Source organism: Gracilinanus agilis, chromosome 5 (assembly GCF_016433145.1).
Source record: "Gracilinanus agilis isolate LMUSP501 chromosome 5, AgileGrace, whole genome shotgun sequence".
Classification (NCBI taxonomy): domain Eukaryota; kingdom Metazoa; phylum Chordata; class Mammalia; order Didelphimorphia; family Didelphidae; genus Gracilinanus; species Gracilinanus agilis.
Genome location: NC_058134.1, coordinates 140,801,361 through 140,821,045, shown reverse-complemented (window position 1 = coordinate 140,821,045; position 19,685 = coordinate 140,801,361). Strand labels below are relative to the sequence as shown.

General features: G+C 35.3%; 1 pseudogene; it reads left to right on the top strand.

Moving 5' to 3' along the window:
* The first annotated feature begins 8,610 nt into the window (after window positions 1-8,610).
* LOC123249968 lies at window positions 8,611-12,217 on the top strand (annotated as a pseudogene).
* The last annotated feature ends 7,468 nt before the right edge of the window (window positions 12,218-19,685 follow it).

Genomic DNA, 19,685 nt, shown 5'->3' with positions numbered 1-19,685 from the left:
CCACCCCCTTTCGGTCAGTTATTTTTCTGTGGTGAATACATGTTGTTAGAAGCTGTCTTGTATGGTCTTAATCTTTGTTGTGTACTATTTTTTATAGTCTTAAGTTATAATGAAAAAAAAAAAAAGTAGGAACCAAACATAAAAGGTCTAGTAAAGCCAAAAATTAATTTCATATTGATTTTAAAGTGATCTAGCTGAGTTTTTACACTGAAAGCAAAGATTATAGCAATTGTAGTCCATGGTATTTATTTTCAGTCAAACCAAAGTTACATATAATTCTGCCTCTGCTTATATGGGATATTAACACTAACAATACACTCCCTTCAGAAGACTTGCACAGGCCAAATTGTTGGAATGCTGGTTTTCTTGACAACTCCAAACCCAAAAAAATAAAATAAAATAAATATGATAATGCGTTATGGTGTAGTTGAAAATAGCATAGTCAGATGTTTGCTTAAAACCTAGAAACTTTCCGTGTTGCTTTTCATGTGCTGTGCCAAGTCTTGATAATACTTTTTCCCCCAACCAAGGGACCTCATAACCTGATTATGGTTATTGCTTTACAAACAGTTTTTGACAGAAGGTGGCTGCTAGAGCTTAACATATGTACCAGTTCCATGTGATGGGGCTGGTTCTTGCAAACTAAGCTCATCATTTATTCTTTGCTGGAGTCAGCAAATAGACTTAAAGAGATACACAGTCATCTATCACGCCAAATAAAAGGACATAACGGCTTTCAAAAGGGTTTTCCCACTTACCCAAAAGGCTTTCTGAAAGCTTCTACCTCTGCAAAAAAAAAAAGAAAAAAAATGAAAAAAAAAGAAAAAGAAAAAAAAAGAATTTAGAACCATTATGGCAGATTGCATGAAATGTGAGAACGTCACAGTAACTGCTACTTTTCATGATGTTTGTCTTTGGGTCATGATCAACAAAAAAGGGTTACAGTTTCAAAAGAGAGATGGGGATTGTAAAAAAAAAAAAAAAAAAAAAAAAAAGGTGGTTTTCAGGCATCTGGGAGGAGTCTAACGTAAAGATTATCTGAAAAAAAGAAAATGGGTCTCTCCAGTACACGTTCCCAAGATAAGTGATGGACTGGATGGGGGTAGATGTGGTAACTGTCCCATCAAGAAGGTGGCCTAAGACTACAGTGCTAAAGTATGCATACCTCAGTTACAAAACTTTTGAAAGGAAGTCTCAGCCACAGAATGCATATACCTGTAGAGTTTTGCATGGGTTTTATATAAATACAATTTAAAAGAAAATAGCTGCTTGCACATTATACCAGAAAAACCTCCAAAACTGCAATTGCTTTGAAAATAGATTTTAGGTTTTTTGGAGTTTTCTGAGATGCTTGGTCTGTATTTTGATAATTGTGCATATTATGTAAAAATGTTGGTGGACCCATAAATGACCAGACTTTTTCTAAGAAAAATGTTGCTTTAATGCATTTCATGAATTTTTACTCTTATATCATTGCTTGCTAGTAATAGCAAATCTGCTTTTCTGCATCTGCTTTGCGTAGCTATTGTAAGGCTTTGAACTAATGTATGTATTTATTGCTTGAACTTCTGTGCATACCTTATAAAGCATAATGTCTGACAATTTAAATGGCTCATGTATTCTTGCTTCTATCATAAGCTGATGATGGGGACTATTGATCTTTTGTATACAGCAAATTTTAACTGTAGCACAAACATCTGTTTATGTATTGGTGAAATATACCTGTTTTATTTATCTTTTTGAGGTAAACTAATTTTTGATACTTTTCATTACTGTGTACTATGTTCATACCTTGAATTCTCTGACGTTAGAAGTCATGGTTGAGAATTGTAACAGCTGTTATATCCGTTCTGTATTCATGGCTTTCACTGCTGAATAAAATAAAGGACCAAACCTAGGATTTGAAAGAAAACTGTCTACCTCTAACACCAGGGAGTTATCAGATTTTATTTTACATAGTTTTAGTCTACAAAGACACAATTGCTTAAACCTAGTGGGCTTAAGGCTTATATTCTGTGTGGTTGGATTCATGGCACAGTTGTACTGTTTGAAAATCAATTAAAATTTCATGTGAATGTTACAAGTATTTGGTAGAATTACCACTAACTGGGTTTTCTGTAGATAACTCAGATATGGAGACACTATCATCAGCATTCTGTGTCTACAGCTGCTTAACTTCATAAGAATGCATTTCTTTGTGATTAGGGACTCAAGAACAGTCAGAATAGAGCTACAGAACTACACTTTAAAATAAACCATCCTGGACTTTAATGTCCCTTGGCAGATTCAGTCACAAAATCCAACAGTCTGTTTTCTAAAGTTCCTCCAGTCGCGCATTCACATTTTGGAGAATTTACTTTAGGCTTTAGACCATGTACACCAATATTAACATGCATTTGGACATTCTAGGTTTATAAATACCATAAAACGAGTAGGAGCAACATGGTTTGCCCTTGTTATTTCACTAGTTCAAGTCAGTGTGAAAGGTCTTTGTCCATACAATTTGGCAAATCTTACTGAGCAAAAAGGATGTACATTTTACTATAGAATTAATGTATGAACAGTGTGTTACTGCTGTTGGTTGTAAAAATGTATATGAAACATTTCATTCATTTGCTTACATTTCTGAAGTATAAATAAAAAGTCTAATTCTTTTTGACCCATTTATAACCCCTAGGATTTTATTCTTTCCGAGAAGAACATTCTTCCACACTAAAAGCCTAAATCATAAATTGGTGTATAAATGGCACACAATTTCCGAAAGATCTCTTCCTTGGGATTTGGTGATTCATAAAGTACATTCATTTCTAACCTGTGCTGCTTTTCAAATATATTTCATTAGTGACTGCTTCAGAGCCTCAAATTTGCCTTCCCCATATCACATCCCTGTGTTTTCATTCTGAGTAGATTCGACATTAAAAATACTGAATCATAAACAGGCAAGTAAAATGTGTCTTCCTTCCTTACTCTTTTCAACTTTCCTCTTTTTTCCATTTTCTTTTTTACTTTTTCTGTCCTCAAATATTAGGCTATCCCATGATCCCTGACCAAAAAAGAGAGAAGATATTCATACCCTAGTTGGGAAACTTCAAATTCAAAAGTTCCTAATATCAACGGAAGGCAATCACATAGGTCTTTACAGGATCGATGAATTCCAGAGGAGCCAAGCTAGCTGCAAAAAAATGTCATATGACAAGCACGGCACACAAAAAAAAGATGACATAGAGTCTTTATTGCAGCAAAGTTTGGCTGCTTCTTTAACTTTTTTCTGTAGTCCACAATTTGTTGTAAAGAAAACCAGAAAAGAAAATCAGAAGCCTGAATCTATTTTTGCATAATTTAACATTTTCTGCCAACATTTTGGGGAAATGAAAACCTAGAGAGCTTTCTATAGAATTTTCAAGTGCTAAAACGGAATGTAAGATTTAGATTAATCTTTCTTGAACATCAGAAAAACCCTTTCACTGCCCAGACTACTGATTAGTATGAACTGGAAGGACATCAAGTTGTAAACTAGTTGTATTTTCATTCATTTATCAAAGATATTTTTATATGACATTAATACACTGCTTAAATGTCTTGCCTTTAAAAAATAATACATCAGAAGGTAAAATTAGCAGAACCAATCTAGAAACCAAGTTTATTTAAATATGTTGTATTTTTTTCAACCTTTATTATTAATTTCACTGTTTGGACCAGATGAGCTAATTTTGTGATTATGGAATATTCAAGCAGGAAACCATACTAAAAGCACTTGGCCACTAAAGTATTTTTTCATTGTAAAAAGTAAAACTAACAGTTAATTAGTAGGAAAAGGAAAGAAATAGTTAAAAATCTAACAACTTTTAAAAATATATACAACAACTGGCATATCATATTCTGTTTAAATCCCCCAAACAAGAATGGTGCCCTCTAGCGATTGAGCAAATGATAATTTCAAGTATTTTCTAAGATGTTCCTTAAAAGACAACTTATGACATGTTTCAAAGGAAGGAGATGAATAAGAACATGTACTTCTGTATTTTTCAGGACTTTTCAAGAGATTTAAAGATAAAGCACTGTGTAGTGGAAAGAAAATACATTTGGTCATGAGAAGACCCAGGTTCAAATCCTGTTTCTTGTCTCTTACCTAGACTATCTAATCTAAGACAATTAATTCACTTACTCTCTCTGGGCCATCTGCAAAAAGGAGAGATTGAATTAGACAATATCTAATGTCCCTCCCAGCCCTTATAACTATTTAATCTGAAATTTTTTACTATCAGGAAAAAAAAATGTTGCACAAAATGTAAAAGTTAATAGATTAAGGAGTCAGCCGTCATGGTTGGGTATACTTTTCCCTTTCTGGTTTCCTCATTCACTCCCAACACAAATTAAAAGGGAGCTCTAACATCTTTGGAACAAAGAGGTAATAGCTATATTGTAATAAGAGAAATAGAAGAGTGGAATTAGATTATTTGTGCCAAGTGATATCCAAAATGGATTAACCAAGACAAATAATATTTGGAAGTAGTCTTCATTTTTCAAAATTTCAAGACTAAATTTTGCTACCGATTTATCCATCTTTGTTGCGATATATGCTTATTTGAAAGTCCTTAGATTTTGTTTCCTGATGAATTATTTGCATACCTTAGGAAAAACAGCCCAAGTTCTTGGACTCTGTCAAGGCTACTGTGATATTTAGAAATTTGGAACAAGATTGCTTTTGCCAGTGTACTTAGGAATGCCCCAACCGTTGGCCTCCTTTCAAACATACATGTAAGCAAATAAAGCTGTTTCAACTGCCCAAAAGAAAATTCTCATAACACTTGGAACTTCATCATGAGAGCACCTATATTTATGTCTCCCCCTACCAGATGGGAGGAATAGTAAAGACCTACTTCTCTTGGAGGTTATAAAGATTAATTAGGATATTGAGCTTATTACAAATAAAAGTGTTAATTGTGATTACAATTCATTTTTATCTGGCAAAAATGAAGCAAGCTCTGTTTCCTAATCCTAAAGGTGATAAGCTACCAAAATTGATGATACTCTAACCAAAAATTTATGTTGCAAGTCCTATTTTTTCAAAAGAATAGAAAAGAGAAAAAGCAGAAAGACTTATATTAGAGAATGAATATGTCAAAATTCAAAAAGCTATAGGTTCAAATTCAAATTCTGGTATGAGACATAGTAGCTATCTGTCCATGGGCCTCTCAGTGCCATGGGAAATTTAAGAAAATGTGTATATATGTATGTACATGTATATAGATTTAATAATATTAGGGTTTTAAAGGATTTATTGGTAGTCATTAGAAAAATGAAGCCACGTGCCATGCTAAGAGTCATTTTGAAAAAAACCACCATTACCTGCTCCTCCCATCCTGGCTCCACTCCAAAGGCAGAAAAGAGGAAGTACCAACCAGTTCTTAGACTTTATCCTTCTCTCTATGTTGTTATGCTTCCTGCCTATGTGATTACACAAGCAATAAATCATAGGAAATGTAGATTCAAGGAGCCCTAAATGTCCACCGGAAGTTTAGATCAGGGACTTCAAAATTTGTTCAAGGACCCCCAAATTTCCAATATCACATTCCCCCCTGATGTCTGGAGGAAGATTGGTCTTCCCGATGGATCTTGTAAACATAGCCAACTTTTAAATTACAGAAATTTGGGAATAAAAAGAAAAGAGGACAAAACCAAGGATCCAACGATCCCTAGCACACTGACAAAAAGCCAATTAGGGGCAGTCCCCTTCGGCATAAGAGTATACATTCAAAATGAATGCATTCAACTCCCCATAGTTCAATCAACTGCACCCCAAAGTTCATTCTGAATCTTCTTGATGCAGTGTAGGTTACTGCAGGCATCTTCATGGTGCCTTCTCCAAATAGGTTCATTGTCTGGATTCTGGGGAGATGACAAATTTCTTATCCTGAAATTACTCTCAAAAGAATTTAAACTTTACCTTATAGATTATAAAACAAACATTCTAATTATAAAACATACATACCCCCCCTGAGGAGAATCAATTACACATTCTCCCCTGAAGAAGGTTAAGGCCAACACTCAGATCAGCTAAGGATACATGGCTGAGTTATGGGATTGTGTGAATCAGTTGGCAAAAGGAATTTAAAAAAATAAAAAATCCAAATAAAAGAGAAAAAATAACTTGTGAATGAAATGTAAAAGTCTTATGTGCAAAAATGTAAGGAAAAAATAAACTTATAGCAGGTCCTTGAATCAAGGCCCAAGTAAAGTGACTTAAGCAATTGTGCAATTACCCATTCAGTAGCCATGTCTACAGAAAGTTGCCACACTTATAAGAGAAAGAAAAGGACCAAAATTTTGTGTGAAAGGGAAGTGTCATTCCCTGGTTTGATTTGCTTCGACTCTTAGGGATAGGGAGAGCCAGGATGATGGCCAATCTTTGGTACTTGACTAGGATGAAGCTCAGGGAAGTCTGGCCTCTAATATATGTCAGAAAAGCTACAACCCCAAACCTCAATCACTAGTTTCAAGTCCTTCAGTTTTGGCATAGAAAGTTCTGTCAGTCCTATCTGGATTGGTATGGTCTTTTTTTTACCTCGTGCTCCATGGCACTGTGCAGTTTCTCACCAATCCCATTGGGACTGGGTGGTCTCCTTGACCTTGTGGCTCTTTTGTTCCCTTCTCCTGGAATCAGACAGAATCACTAATCACAGTCCCATCATATTTACCAATTCATGGCAGGTTTCCATAGACTAAAGCTTTTGGGGTATGCATTAATATTATAGCAGTTATGTATATTTATATTAAACTCATATTACTGTAAAATCAAAAAGGATTAATATTAATTACATGTACTTTAAGTACAATAAATGAGAAAAAGAGAAAGAATAAAAATTCAAATACTCTATTGCACATAGAAGGGAAAAATAATTAAAAAAAGAATGTTTAAAAATAAAAAATACATATCTTAGAATCAGTGAAAGGCTTTTTTCACCCAAAAATGAGATCCATTTCCTGTTAAACTTTTCCATGAACTCCAATGAGTGCAAATGACTTTTACAAAATAGCAGATTCATAATGCAATTCAAATAAAGTATCAAAATTTCCAAAATCATAATAACACATTTAAAGACAATAGCAAACAAACCTATTATTATAACCACTTGCTGTGATGTTTAAAAAACATATACTTGTCACAAATTCAACAGGTATAGTAAATCATTCAACCTTGGCTGAGATAATTTTTAAAAATCTATTACTGCCTCCATCCCAATGTGGGACAGAACCTAAAAAAATGTATGATACAAAAAAAACAAAAAAACCACCTTTTGGGTCTAAAATATAACCAGGAATTCTAGATCCTTCTGATGAGAAAATAAATTAAAATAAAGAGTTAAAATATCATGCATATAGGAGCTCCTTTGGCTTTCTGCTTTTATATATAAAAAGTCTGGGTAGGAAATTTCTATTTGCTTTCTCTACCTTTTAAGACAGTATTCTTTATTATACATACGCACATACACACACACACACACACACACATATATATACACACACACACACATATATAAACCTATCATCATTCAGAAGTTACTATAAAATCCTAAAGTCAATTTTGAAGACCTCTTCTAAAATTACAATTTAAATTCTTAAGTCATTATATTTTTCAAGAGTATATACAATTGTCAAGATAAAATAAAAATTGTTAAGGCATGTGATCCTATAGGTGAGATGACAAATTCAGTATACATAAGACTTATGGGCTTTTACAACTTAAAAATTATTTGTGTAAGATGTTCATGGTCTTTTAACAATGACATGTTGTTTAGTAAAATCATAGGGAAATGGTACAATTAAAGAATCATATAACAGAATGGATATCAACTTAGCTTAATACAGATAAACTTAAAAAAATTTTTTTAATCTTAAAAAAATCAGGAAATGCAATAATATAAGGAAATGACAAATTAACAAGCAGGATAGTAAAAAAAATAAAAAAAATAAAAATAAAATAAACTTGTTCACTATTAAGGAGTTACAATAAAATCACAAACAGAATTTATCTAGCAGCCAAAAACACATTAGCTAAAATGATTCAGTGTTACAGAAAGATATTGATCAGATTAATATATGAACTTAAAATAGCAAAACATAAAACAATCAGCAAAATACAATAAGATACAGAGATTTTTAAAAAAAAGTGGTCTGAGGAGGCATGCTAATTTTACCTAAAGACATTTAAAAGTTCCATTCAAGTTCCTTTTATCTGAGCCCTGCACTGAGTACTCCCATAAGGTTGGGCCAGAGTGCGTAGGGGGTGAATCAGCGTCCCCTCAGTCTCAGGCAAGATAATGGCAAGGAATGGTTTGAAATAGGCAATGAAGCCCAAGCTTGCCATTCTACTTCCTGTTTGAAGAGTAAAAGCTAGGGCCCACGTGGAAGCCAACTGAGGTAGGGGCTAGAAAAGCCACAAGTTGGAAACCCACATGGAGCAGGCTCATGGTGGGAGGAAGACAAGTGGCTAGATAAGGTTTGAAAAAAAAAAAACATGTGGGGGGGGCTTGTAGGCATAGAAGCTCTCCTCTGTTAAAAGTCATTGTCTAAGAGGAAACACACCCAGGGAATTCTCTGGTATGCACCATGAGAAAGAAGGGGTTTTATACTTCCCAAGTCTCAAGTGGTGGCTGGGACCAGCAGCAGCAGCTGGAGTTCAGGCGGAGGTCAGGTGTCAGGCATTGAGGGGATCAGGAATGTAAGGCAGGAACAGGGAACAACCAGAATCTGGGATCAGTGATCGGGCAGCAGGAGCTCCCCATGGAGGGACCATCAGCCCTGAGTCGAGGGTCGGGAAAATCAGAAAAGGTTTTTTCCAAGGAGGGTCAGGTGGGAGGGGCCCACACTGGCTGGAGCAGGGGGTCATGGGGAATGTAAGAACCAGCAGACAGGAATAAACTGCTAGAGCTATCAGCAAAAGCATGGCGTTTGCCAGCCAAGTAACTTTCCCCTTTCAAAAAGTCATTCAAAAGAACTGAGCAAAGTGGCCAAAAAGAAAAGCACAAAAATGGCAAGAGCAGGTCCACAGCTCCAGAGAGAATTTGGAATGCTCTTGGAGTTCTGCCTGTGAGGGAAGGGTAAAAAATCATGGCAGAAGCATGGGTTATTAGGCTATCTGAAAAAAATGAGAATTCTTTTTCCAAAGACTTCTGGTTGCCATTAATGTAAGAAATAAAATGGATATAAAAGAATAGATTTAAAAATATTAGGGTTTTAAAGGATTTATTGGTAGTCATTAGAAAAATGAAGCCACGTGCCATGCTAAGAGTCATTTTGAAAAAAACCACCATTACCTGCTCCTCCCATCCTGGCTCCACTCCAAAGGCAGAAAAGAGGAAGTAACAAACCAGTTCTCAGTCTTTATCATTCTCTCTACATTATTATACTTCCTGCCTACATGATTACACAAGCAATAAATCATGGGAAATGTAGTTTCAAGTAGCCCTAAATGTCCACAGGAAGTTTAGATCAGGGACCTCAAAATTTGTTCAAGGACCCCCAAATTTCCAATATCACAGCTATTACCTTGTAGAAAGGTCTGAATAGGCAACATATCAACATCCTTTGGAAGGCAAGGACTGATATGGCTGTAGTGCCCAAAGGACCCCATTTTGTCAGTTTCTCTACTCAGTCTGACAAACATTTCAGAGTTCACATTCTCTCAGGCATGGTGCTAGGACTAAAGGTTACAAACACAAAAAGTAAGCACTCCCTGCCTTCAGGAAGAGGAATTTGAGGGAAGTATAAATATATCACCACATACAAAGTAATTAACTAGGTATCAATTGTATAGAGTGATGGGAATGGAGTCAGAAGACCTGAGTTCAAATTCAGATTCAGCCATTTGATAGCTATATGACTTTGGGCAAATCACTTTAGCTGTTTGCTTAAAAGTTCCTCAACTATAAAAAAAAAAAGTAGATGATAAGATCATCTACCCCACAGGGCTATTGGAAGGATCAAATGAGATATTTTGTCTAGAATTTAGCACAGTCCCTTACACAAAGTAGGTGCTCAATAATTGTTTGTTTTCTTTTTAATGAAAAGTAACTTTGAGAGGAAGAAAGAATTAACAACTGGAGAGAGGAGGAAGATTAAGAAAGTTCTCCTTTAAGAGGAGAAACCTAAGTTGTATTTCTATTTCTTGAGGAAATATACTTTAAAAAAATTGATGCCATTGTTATTGTAAAAGCATTTCCATTTCCAAGTTTTTTTTCCTTTCTTCCTTGAACCCAGCTAGCCCTTTACCCTACAACTCCACCACCATTTACCATTTGTAAAATGATGTTGGGACTAGCTGATCTCCTTGATCCATTCTAGCCCTAAATAATCTCATACTATTATGACCCTTATTCTCTTCCAACCATAGGATTCTATTATTCATTCACCTATATAAACCAGATGACAAAATAATAAATTTATATATTATTTTCAAAATATCAAAATGAAATTAAATCCTGAAGTTTTGAATAGCTAGTCATCATGAAATATTAATAAATAATGTTATTTGTAATGGGTAAAGGAAGTCCTCTTCAAAAAATATGAATAAGAGATTAGGAATGAAAAATTCTGAATTATAATTGACCAATAATTATTAGTTCTATGGTCTACACCATATTATCTCATTGAGTCTCCTCTTATCACCTAGGAAATAGAAATGTTTTAAAGTTTTGAGAAATCTTGAAGAGAATAGCTCCAAAAAAAGGCAAGAGCAATGTAGAATTGTTATTGTCAAAGGAACTGAAGAAAATTTGTAGCTGGTGTTAAATTCATAAATATATAAGTAAGTTTCTTTCTATCAGTTCTTTCTAATTTGGACCCCCTTATCATAAAGATATAGATATTTCTACTGTATTTGTTTCTTCTTCTAATTCTTAGTTACTTATGTTACAAGAACCAAATGAGGTAAAACAATTCGTAGTTTAGAGATAAGCTATCATTTGAGTTTCAGCTCAGCAAGTCAAGTTAACAAAAAACTAGACAAACCTGAAGAATTAGGAACAGAGCTCACAACATAATACAAAAAATAAACCTAAGAAAAAGAAGAGCCTAAAAGCAAAATGGCTGTCTGATGAGGCTTCATGAAAAACTAAGGAAAAGGAAAGATAAAGAAGAAAGGGAAAGATATAGCCAAAAGAATGTAGAATTCTGGAGAATAGTAAGGGCATAAGGAGGTTTTCTTAAAAGAACAATGCAAAGAAATAGAAGAAAACAATAGAATGGGAAAGATGAGAACTCTTAAAGGAAAGTAGAGATAAAGAGGGAAAGTTTCAAGCAAAAATGGGCATAATAAAAGATAAAAATGGTAGACACGTAACAGAAGCAGAAGAGATTAAGAGGTGGCAAGAGTAGAAGAACTCTACAAAAAAGATATTAACATCACTGACAACCAAGATGATTTGGCTACTGATCTAGAGCCTGACATCTTAGAGAATGAAGCCAAGTGGGTTTCAGGAGCCACTGCTAGCGATGAGGCAAGTCAAGATGATAGAGTTCTAGCTGAATTTTTTTAAATCCTTAAAAGGCTATACTCGATATACCAGCAAATATGGAAAATTCAGCAGTGGGCACTGGATTTGGAAAAATCAGTTTATGTCTCAATCCTAAAGAAAGTCATTGCTGCTTTGGGTTCCCAGCCAGTGGTAGAGATGCAACTTCTTTCCACTGTCCCAAATCTGAGTTCATCACATACTAGCCACCACCCTGCAGTGTCCAGGCCTTTGTTGCCAATATATTGCCCAAGTTTGACCCTAATGAAATAAAAGTCATGTTTTTAGGGTACACCGCTGGTAAAGTTGGTGCCACATCTGCTCTGCCCCGCAAAATTGATCCTTTAATTTCATCTCCCCAAAAGGTTGGTAATGACATTGCTGAGGCAACTGGAAGGGGTTAAGGATCATAGTGAAACCCACCATTCAGAACTGCCTCAGCCTTGATCATCAGAGCCATAAAGGAAACACCTCAGGAGAGAAAGAAGCTGAAAAATATTAAGGACAATAAAAATGTCTGTCTCAATGAGAACATCAACAAGGTTTGACAGCTGAGGCACTGATCCCAGGCAAGAGACCTCTCTGGAATCATTGAAGAGATACTTGGAACAGCCCCATCTGTGGGTGGCAACACTAATGGCAGACATCCTCATGATGTCATTGATGACATCAATAGCAGGGCTGTGGAATGCCTAGCTAGTTAGAAGCTCCAAAATAGACTAATGCAACAAATTAAAATCTGATAACAACAACAAAAAGAAGGGCAATACCAAAGAATGTTAATATTACCAAACATCTGTACTCATTTTACATGCTAGCAAGGCTATGGGTAAGATTCTACAACCTTGGGGGCAGCTATGTGGCTCAGTTGATTGAGAACCAGACCCTGGGCAAGTCATTTAACCCCCCTTGCCTAGCCCTTAGCACTCTTCTTCCTTGGAACCAATAGGTAGTATTGATTCTCAGATGCAAAATATGGGTTTAAAAAAACAAAAAAAGCAGATTCTACAAGCTAGGCTTCAGCATTATATGAACTGAGAATTACCAGAAGAGCAGACAGGTATCCTACACAACCAAATTGCCAATATTTGCTTGATTATGGAGAAAGCAAGGGAGTTCTAGAAAAGTTTCTGCATCATTGACCACAGTAAAAGTCTTTGTTGTATGATCACAACAAAATGTGGCAAGTCCTCAAAGAGAAGGGAACACCAGATCATCTTCCTTGTCTCCTGAAGAACCTGTATGTGAGTCAGGAAGTAAGAGCAAAAACCAAACACTGAACAATTGATTGGTTTAAGAATGGAAAAGGAGTGTGACAAGGCTGCATATTGTTACCTTATTTGTTTAACTTCTATGCAGAGTACATCATTTAAAATGCCAGGCTAGATGACTCAAAAGCTGGAATTATGGTTGCCAGGAGAAATATCAACATTCTCAGAGATGCAGATAATACCACTCTGACAACAGAGAGTGAAGAAGAATTGAGAAGCCCTTTGATGAGGGTGAAAGAACACGTATGCTGTTTTGAAGCTTACCATTAAAAAAATCTAACATCATGGCAACTGGTTCCATAATTTCCTGGTCAATAAAGAGAAGAGAAATGGAAGAAATATCAGAATTTACATTCTTGGACTCAAAGATCACTGCAGACAGCAATTGCAGTCATATAATTTCATTGGAAGGAAAGCTATGACAGATGGACAGCAGATAACATCACCTTGCTGACAAAGATCCATAATAGTCAACTCCCTCCAAAACAAGTCAACCAGCTTGAAAATATGATTCAAAAAAATGAAAATACTATTCGATTAACTTTTAAATTTACAGAAATTATACTGAAAGTTGATCTCACACTAATGATCCCAAGTTGCTGAAGTGTATGATCTGTTTCAGAAATGAAACTTATCAAAAACTCCTTCTGGCAAATTTACCCAAAGCTGCTTCATGCATCTTGCTAGAATTCTGAATTCTGAAGTAAGAATGCATACTGTTTGCCTATATGGACATTATTCACACGGAAATTGCACAGCCCTGGATTTGAATCCTGGTTTTGCTACTGTCAAGTTATTTAACTTCTCTCAAGGGCCCAGTTTCCTTTAAGTTGGCTCTCCACTCTAAGTCTGTGATCCTGCAATCAATCTTAAAAGTTATTTTCTAGGGTACAGCTGGGTAGTTCAGTGGACTGAGAGTCAGGTCTAAAAATGGGAGGTCCTAGGTTCAAATCTGGCCTCAGATACTTCCTAGCTGTGTGACCTTAGGCAAGTCTCTTAATCTTCATTGCCTTCTGCCTTAGAACCAATACATTTTATCTAAGATGGAAAGTAAGGGTTTTAAAAACAAGTTCTTTTCTACCTTACATTATAGGATTATAGATTTAAAACTAGAAGGATCTTACTAAGATCCTAGTCTAGTTCCCTCATTTTCACTACATCTTATTGAAATACTTAGTCCTACAAAGCACTCTTTTAAAATACTCTAACTAATTGCTTATATGTTCTATTTCTAACATGGCAATATGTTTCAATATGGAAAAAAAAATAAAATCGACTCAGTCAATAAATATGTGCCCAGGGCCCTGTTGAATGGTCAAAGAAGTTTTGTTTATGGCTCAAATCCTTCTATCAACATGCATTTCTGCTTTTTAATTTAATGGTCTGCCTGGCTCCCAGCTATTGGAGCCCTGAAACCATGACTTACCTTTTTAATTGCCACCTGTATGCTTAGCCCTGCTTTATAGTTCTAGGACTAAACTTGGCACGAGGCAAAGCAAACATAAGGACCACCAATGGAGGAGAGATCTTTGGCTCAAAGCCAAATCAGTCTTAGAATTAAAGAATTGTAGAATATTAGAATGTAGAATATTAGAACTGGATGTTACCTTTGATGTGTTTAGTCCCAGTTTTCTTAATATAACAATAGTAATGATGATGTAATATAATAATATTCTTTGCTGATGCCTCATCAACTACAGCATTATTTTCTATCCACCCTTGTCAACTTTCTTATTGTTTATTAATGTCAGAAGTGAGACTAATCTCTGTACTAATAATATAATTCTGGCCCTGACAGCCCTGGGTTCCAATGCACTGAGCCCTTCCTCTCAGAGGAATCTCAATACTTAATTATTAATACTAGTTACCCAAACTCCATAGGCATGGGCTCCTTTCTCCAGCAATATGGTGTGACAAGGAACACTGGCCTGAGAATCAGGACACTAAGGTTCAATTTTAAATGTGATGGCAGACCAGTCTTGAAGCTTGTTAAGCCTCAGTTTCCTCAACTATATAATAAAAATAATAATACATTAGTACTTCTTAGGGATTTTATAAACAATGAGTTTCATAAAACAAAGCATTTTATAAATGTGGGCCATTATTAACATAGAATTATGGACTAGTCTATCAAAAAATACCAACCATTTAGCAAGTAATTATGTGTCAAACAATATGCTGTGGGGATACAAACAAAAAGAATGATACAATCCCTACTTACAAAGAAGCTTACATTCTAATAATGGAGAGAGAGAAAGAAAGATAAGAGGGAAAGAGGGAGAAAGAGAGGGGTAGTAAAGAAGAGATTGAAGAAGTGACAAAATGAAGGAAGAAATAAAGGGGGGGATGGAGAGGGAGATTTGAGTTGAGGATACAAATACAATTAAGATTATCCATTCTCAAGGAGTTTATATTCTCTTGGGATAAAACAATACATAAAAGGATGCTGTGAAGAAGAGAAAACATACATAAACAGGGGAAATGGAGAAGAGGGTGGCATATTTACTTTTACATATAAATGTATATACATATAAATACACATATCTATGCTTATTAATAAATTGCTAATTGAGCATACCTTACTATGGAAACAAATAACTCCCTCGTGAATACCTTGCTTCAGGTCTTGTCCCACAAAAGTTAAAGGCCTGCCTCCTCATGAGATTTGGATCTGCTTCCCCAAGAGTTCAATCAATCCATAAACATTTATTAAGTGTCTACTATGTGCTAGGCACTGTGCTTAGCACTGGTGATAGAAAAAGAGGCAGAGGACAGTCCTTGCCCTTGGGGAGCTTACAGTATAATGGAAAAGGAACTTAGGAGTAGGTCATATGACATTTCATTTTTTTTTTAAACTAAATGATGTTGAGCATAGACTTATTGAGGATCAGATACGAATCAGAGATCCTAACCTAAGATCTATAAGCTTTTTTTTTAACATGATAACTCTATGTCATCTTAATGATTTTAATCCCGTGTATATTATTTTCCTTTTTACATTTAAAAACATTATTCTGAGAAGAGATCCACAGATTTCAACAAGGAAACGGGGTCCATAATACCAAACAAACAAACAAACAAACAAATAAATAAATAAATAAATAAATAACTGCTGATGTAAATATAAAAGATCAGAGAAGCAAGAAAGAAAATATGTTTAAATAGGGAAAGAGTTTGTGACTAAACATGATAGCAAATAAGTGGACAGCTCTGAGTATATGAAATTTAAAAGATCTGCATAAACAATGTCAATGCAGTTAAAACTGGAAGGGAAAAAGTTTACTGAAAATAAACTTTGTAACAACTTTTCCTGATAAAGATATCTTATCAAATATATATATATATATATATATATATATATATAATTGATTCTAATTTAGAATAAAAACCATTCTCCTTGAAATGATTAAAGAATATCAACAGGCTATTTTCAGAGGGAATATTCCACATTATCAACAACCATAAAATAAAAAATACTCCAAACCATTAATGAATTACAAATTAAAACAGTTCTAATATTCTACCTACCACCCATCAGAAAGACAAATATAATAAAAAAAAAAAAAAAGAAATTGTTGGAAGACCTTCAGGAAAATAAGCATATTAAGAACTGTTAGAAATGTGTATCATTCTAATTGATCTAAAACAAAACTTGGGCTTCTGACCAAACAGTCAACTAAATAAATGTGTACCTTCTGATCCACTGATACCACTACAAGATTTATACTCCTGAGAGAACAAAGAAAAAATTACGTTATTTTTTTTTTTTACATTGGCTCTATTTGTGGTGGCAGAGACTATCCATCAATGAGGGAATGGCTAAACAAATTATGAAATATGAAAAGAATTGAATACTACTTTGTTGTAAGAAATAACAAAAAAGGATGATTTTAAGAAAGCTTGGAAATTTATATGAAATGATTCAGAGAACTAGGATAACAATTTATACAACAGCTTTGTGAAGATAAACAGCATCACAAAGAATTCTACATCAATGTCATGGCTAACAATGATTCCGAAGGACTAATTATGAAGTGTTACCTACCTCCTGAGGGTACAGAATAAGATATACATTTCACTTGACTCTGTACATTAAATTACAAGAATTTTGTTGTTTTTCTCCCCAAGGAAGGGGGAAAGAGAGAAGGTAAGAGAGAGATAAACAAAGGTGATAGCTAAAAAAAAGGAAAATGATAATAATAAAAGCATTTTATTTAATTACAAAGAGTACATTAGAAAACAAAGCGAAACAGAACAGCTTTCAAAGTTACTTTGAAATTGTTTTGGGAGGGAGAGCAAAAGTATTTATTAATCACCCACTATATACCAGATGCTTTACAAATACATCATTTGAGCCTCAAAACAACCCTGAAAATTGGGTGCTATTATTATCCCTACTTATTGAGATGAGGAAACTAAGGCAGTTAAATGTCTTCTTCAGTGTCACGCAGTTCATAAGTGGCTGAGTTCAGATTTCCACTCAATTTTTCCTAACTCCAGGCCCAATGCTCTATCCATTGTGTCTCCTAGCTGCCTCCAAGTATTACACACACTTAAAAGGAAAAGCAAGCTACAAGATAGTTTCTATGCAATAGGAATTCTGTTTCATGTATAATTCTCTTGTTCTACTTTGTGTATGGAAAAGATTATTTTATTTGATGTTTGTTAAGCCCCAAATAAAAAATACTATCATTGGGAGAGAGATGAGGAGAAAACAGATTTACAGGCGCAACGTGTTTTTTAAGTTGTCAGATAGCTATGCAGGATCTAAGCATCTCTGCCAAAACTGATTCTAATAATTACAATTTCACAGTGACTTGAAAGCTCCATCCATTTAAAGCAGACATGACTATTTGTCTTGTGGCCACTAAAAATCAAAACGTGACAGCTTTCGCAACCAGCTTAATTAGCAATGTAACTTTAAAATGGTGTTCAAAATCTTTGTTTTACACTCAAGTCTGGCCTGTCACTAAAACCAGGGCCCTGTTATGAAAGAGTAGCATTTTAAAGATTCTGGTTATAAAATAGGTATAGGAAGAAATGTCCAAACTCCCTGACAGAAAGTTGACATATCATGTAGAGATGTTTCCACGTCATTCCAATGATCAGTTATTTCCAGTCATCTCTATAACTTTCAGGACCAAACTCTCCCTCCTTGGCCTCTCTCCAAAGTATGTTTTTCCCCCCTTTTCAAATGCAAACTCCATTAGGTCAAGGAACTGTCTTTCCTTTTGCCTGATTATCTTCAGCATCTGGCTTGTAAGTGCTCCATAAATGCCTTTTCATTCATTCAATCACTCTACTACTCATTTACTACTTTCTTCCCTCATACCCACATCTCTCTTGCAGGTTTTTAGTGTTCTAGTGTACAATTAACTTTTTTTAATCAGTTGGCTAGCTCTTAGGTTTAACAGAAAATTGTTCTGATGAGGGAGGCTAAAAAAATGAAACAAATACTGTGAAAATCATTTCCGTACCAATATTCTCTCTCAATTTCCTTCAGTTGTACAAAATGGAGAACAAAAGCATTGTGAACTAAGCTTTTAGCTGAAACATAATTGCTTACACATCCAAATACATTAGCCAAGTTTTCAACAAGCGATTAGGCAGTCAATTGTGTTGAAAATGTTCTTGCTCACTCAGAGAAGCGACCACACCCGCCCCAGGCCTCACCCAGGCCTCCCTCTTTTCTCCTGTGAGTTCAGTAAGCATCACTTGTTCCATGGTTGCCACTTGTTGGCACCTGTGGCCTGTCACTAAGGTGAAAATATTGATCTTTCATAATTTCTTTTCTAACCCAAAATACTTTCCTCTCTGCCTTTCGGTGGTGGGTCTAGAGCTTTGCTGTGGAAGAGATAGACAGTATGTGTCTATGTGACACCAATTTAAATGAAAAAAATCAAATTGGCTATATGGCAGAAACTTACTTCTATCTTTGACTTCTGTTTCTTCATTAGTAAAATGAAGGCGAGTTGGACTAGAGCAACAGTAGGCTAGCATTTCGTACAGATGTAAAAACCCATTCGTAGCTCGTGAGCATTACACAAAGAGGTAACCACCCAGTTTTGGCCCATGGTTTGCCAATTCCTGCACTAGGGCATCTCTAGCCTCTTCCAGCTCAGATCCTATGAGATTAAAAGAAAAGAGGAAAATGTGGTTTGCTAGAATTTTCAGTTTTTATGAACTATGTTGGTGAATTGTTGATAGCACTTTAGTTACCACAACTACCCTTCATAGAAAAGCAGAATGACCCACTTCTCAGGGTCATAAGAAAACATGCCTAGCAACAGGAGGCTTTAAATCCTGCAGAAAACAAGTGACATCAGTCTTCCTTTTCAGTCTTACGAATGAATTGCCATTAGTCTTATGGCTGGGAATATAACAATCCTCTCTGTCTGCTCAACAACAGAAGGGGGTCTTAAAGCATCCTGAGTTCATCCAAGCTAATAAAAGCTACATGTCATCTTCACTTACACACAAAGGTACTAGATAGGACATTTCCTGGATTAAAATTCTGGCTAGTTAAACAGAATGACAACACGTGGAAGAGTCCAAAGAGCTCCATTTTCCTTTACCTAAGTAAATGTGTGGGAATCATCACCAAAAACAAAATGCAATGTAAAAATTTCCTTTCCATCTCTAATTCGCTTCTAAACCCCCAAAGAGGGGCAAATAACAACACTGATTCAATTTGCTAACCATTTCTTTGTAGGCCATGGAAAGGTTGACCATGGGTAGTCAACATGGCTCTTTGAGCCATGACCACTGACTGCTGCTACTTGCCTACTTAATGCTTTAAATGACTTTTTCTCATAACCAGCATATTTTAAGATTAAATGATCTTTGATTCCATATTGTCTTTAATCTAACTTCACTGATTCCCTTCCCACCCCAACCCCTT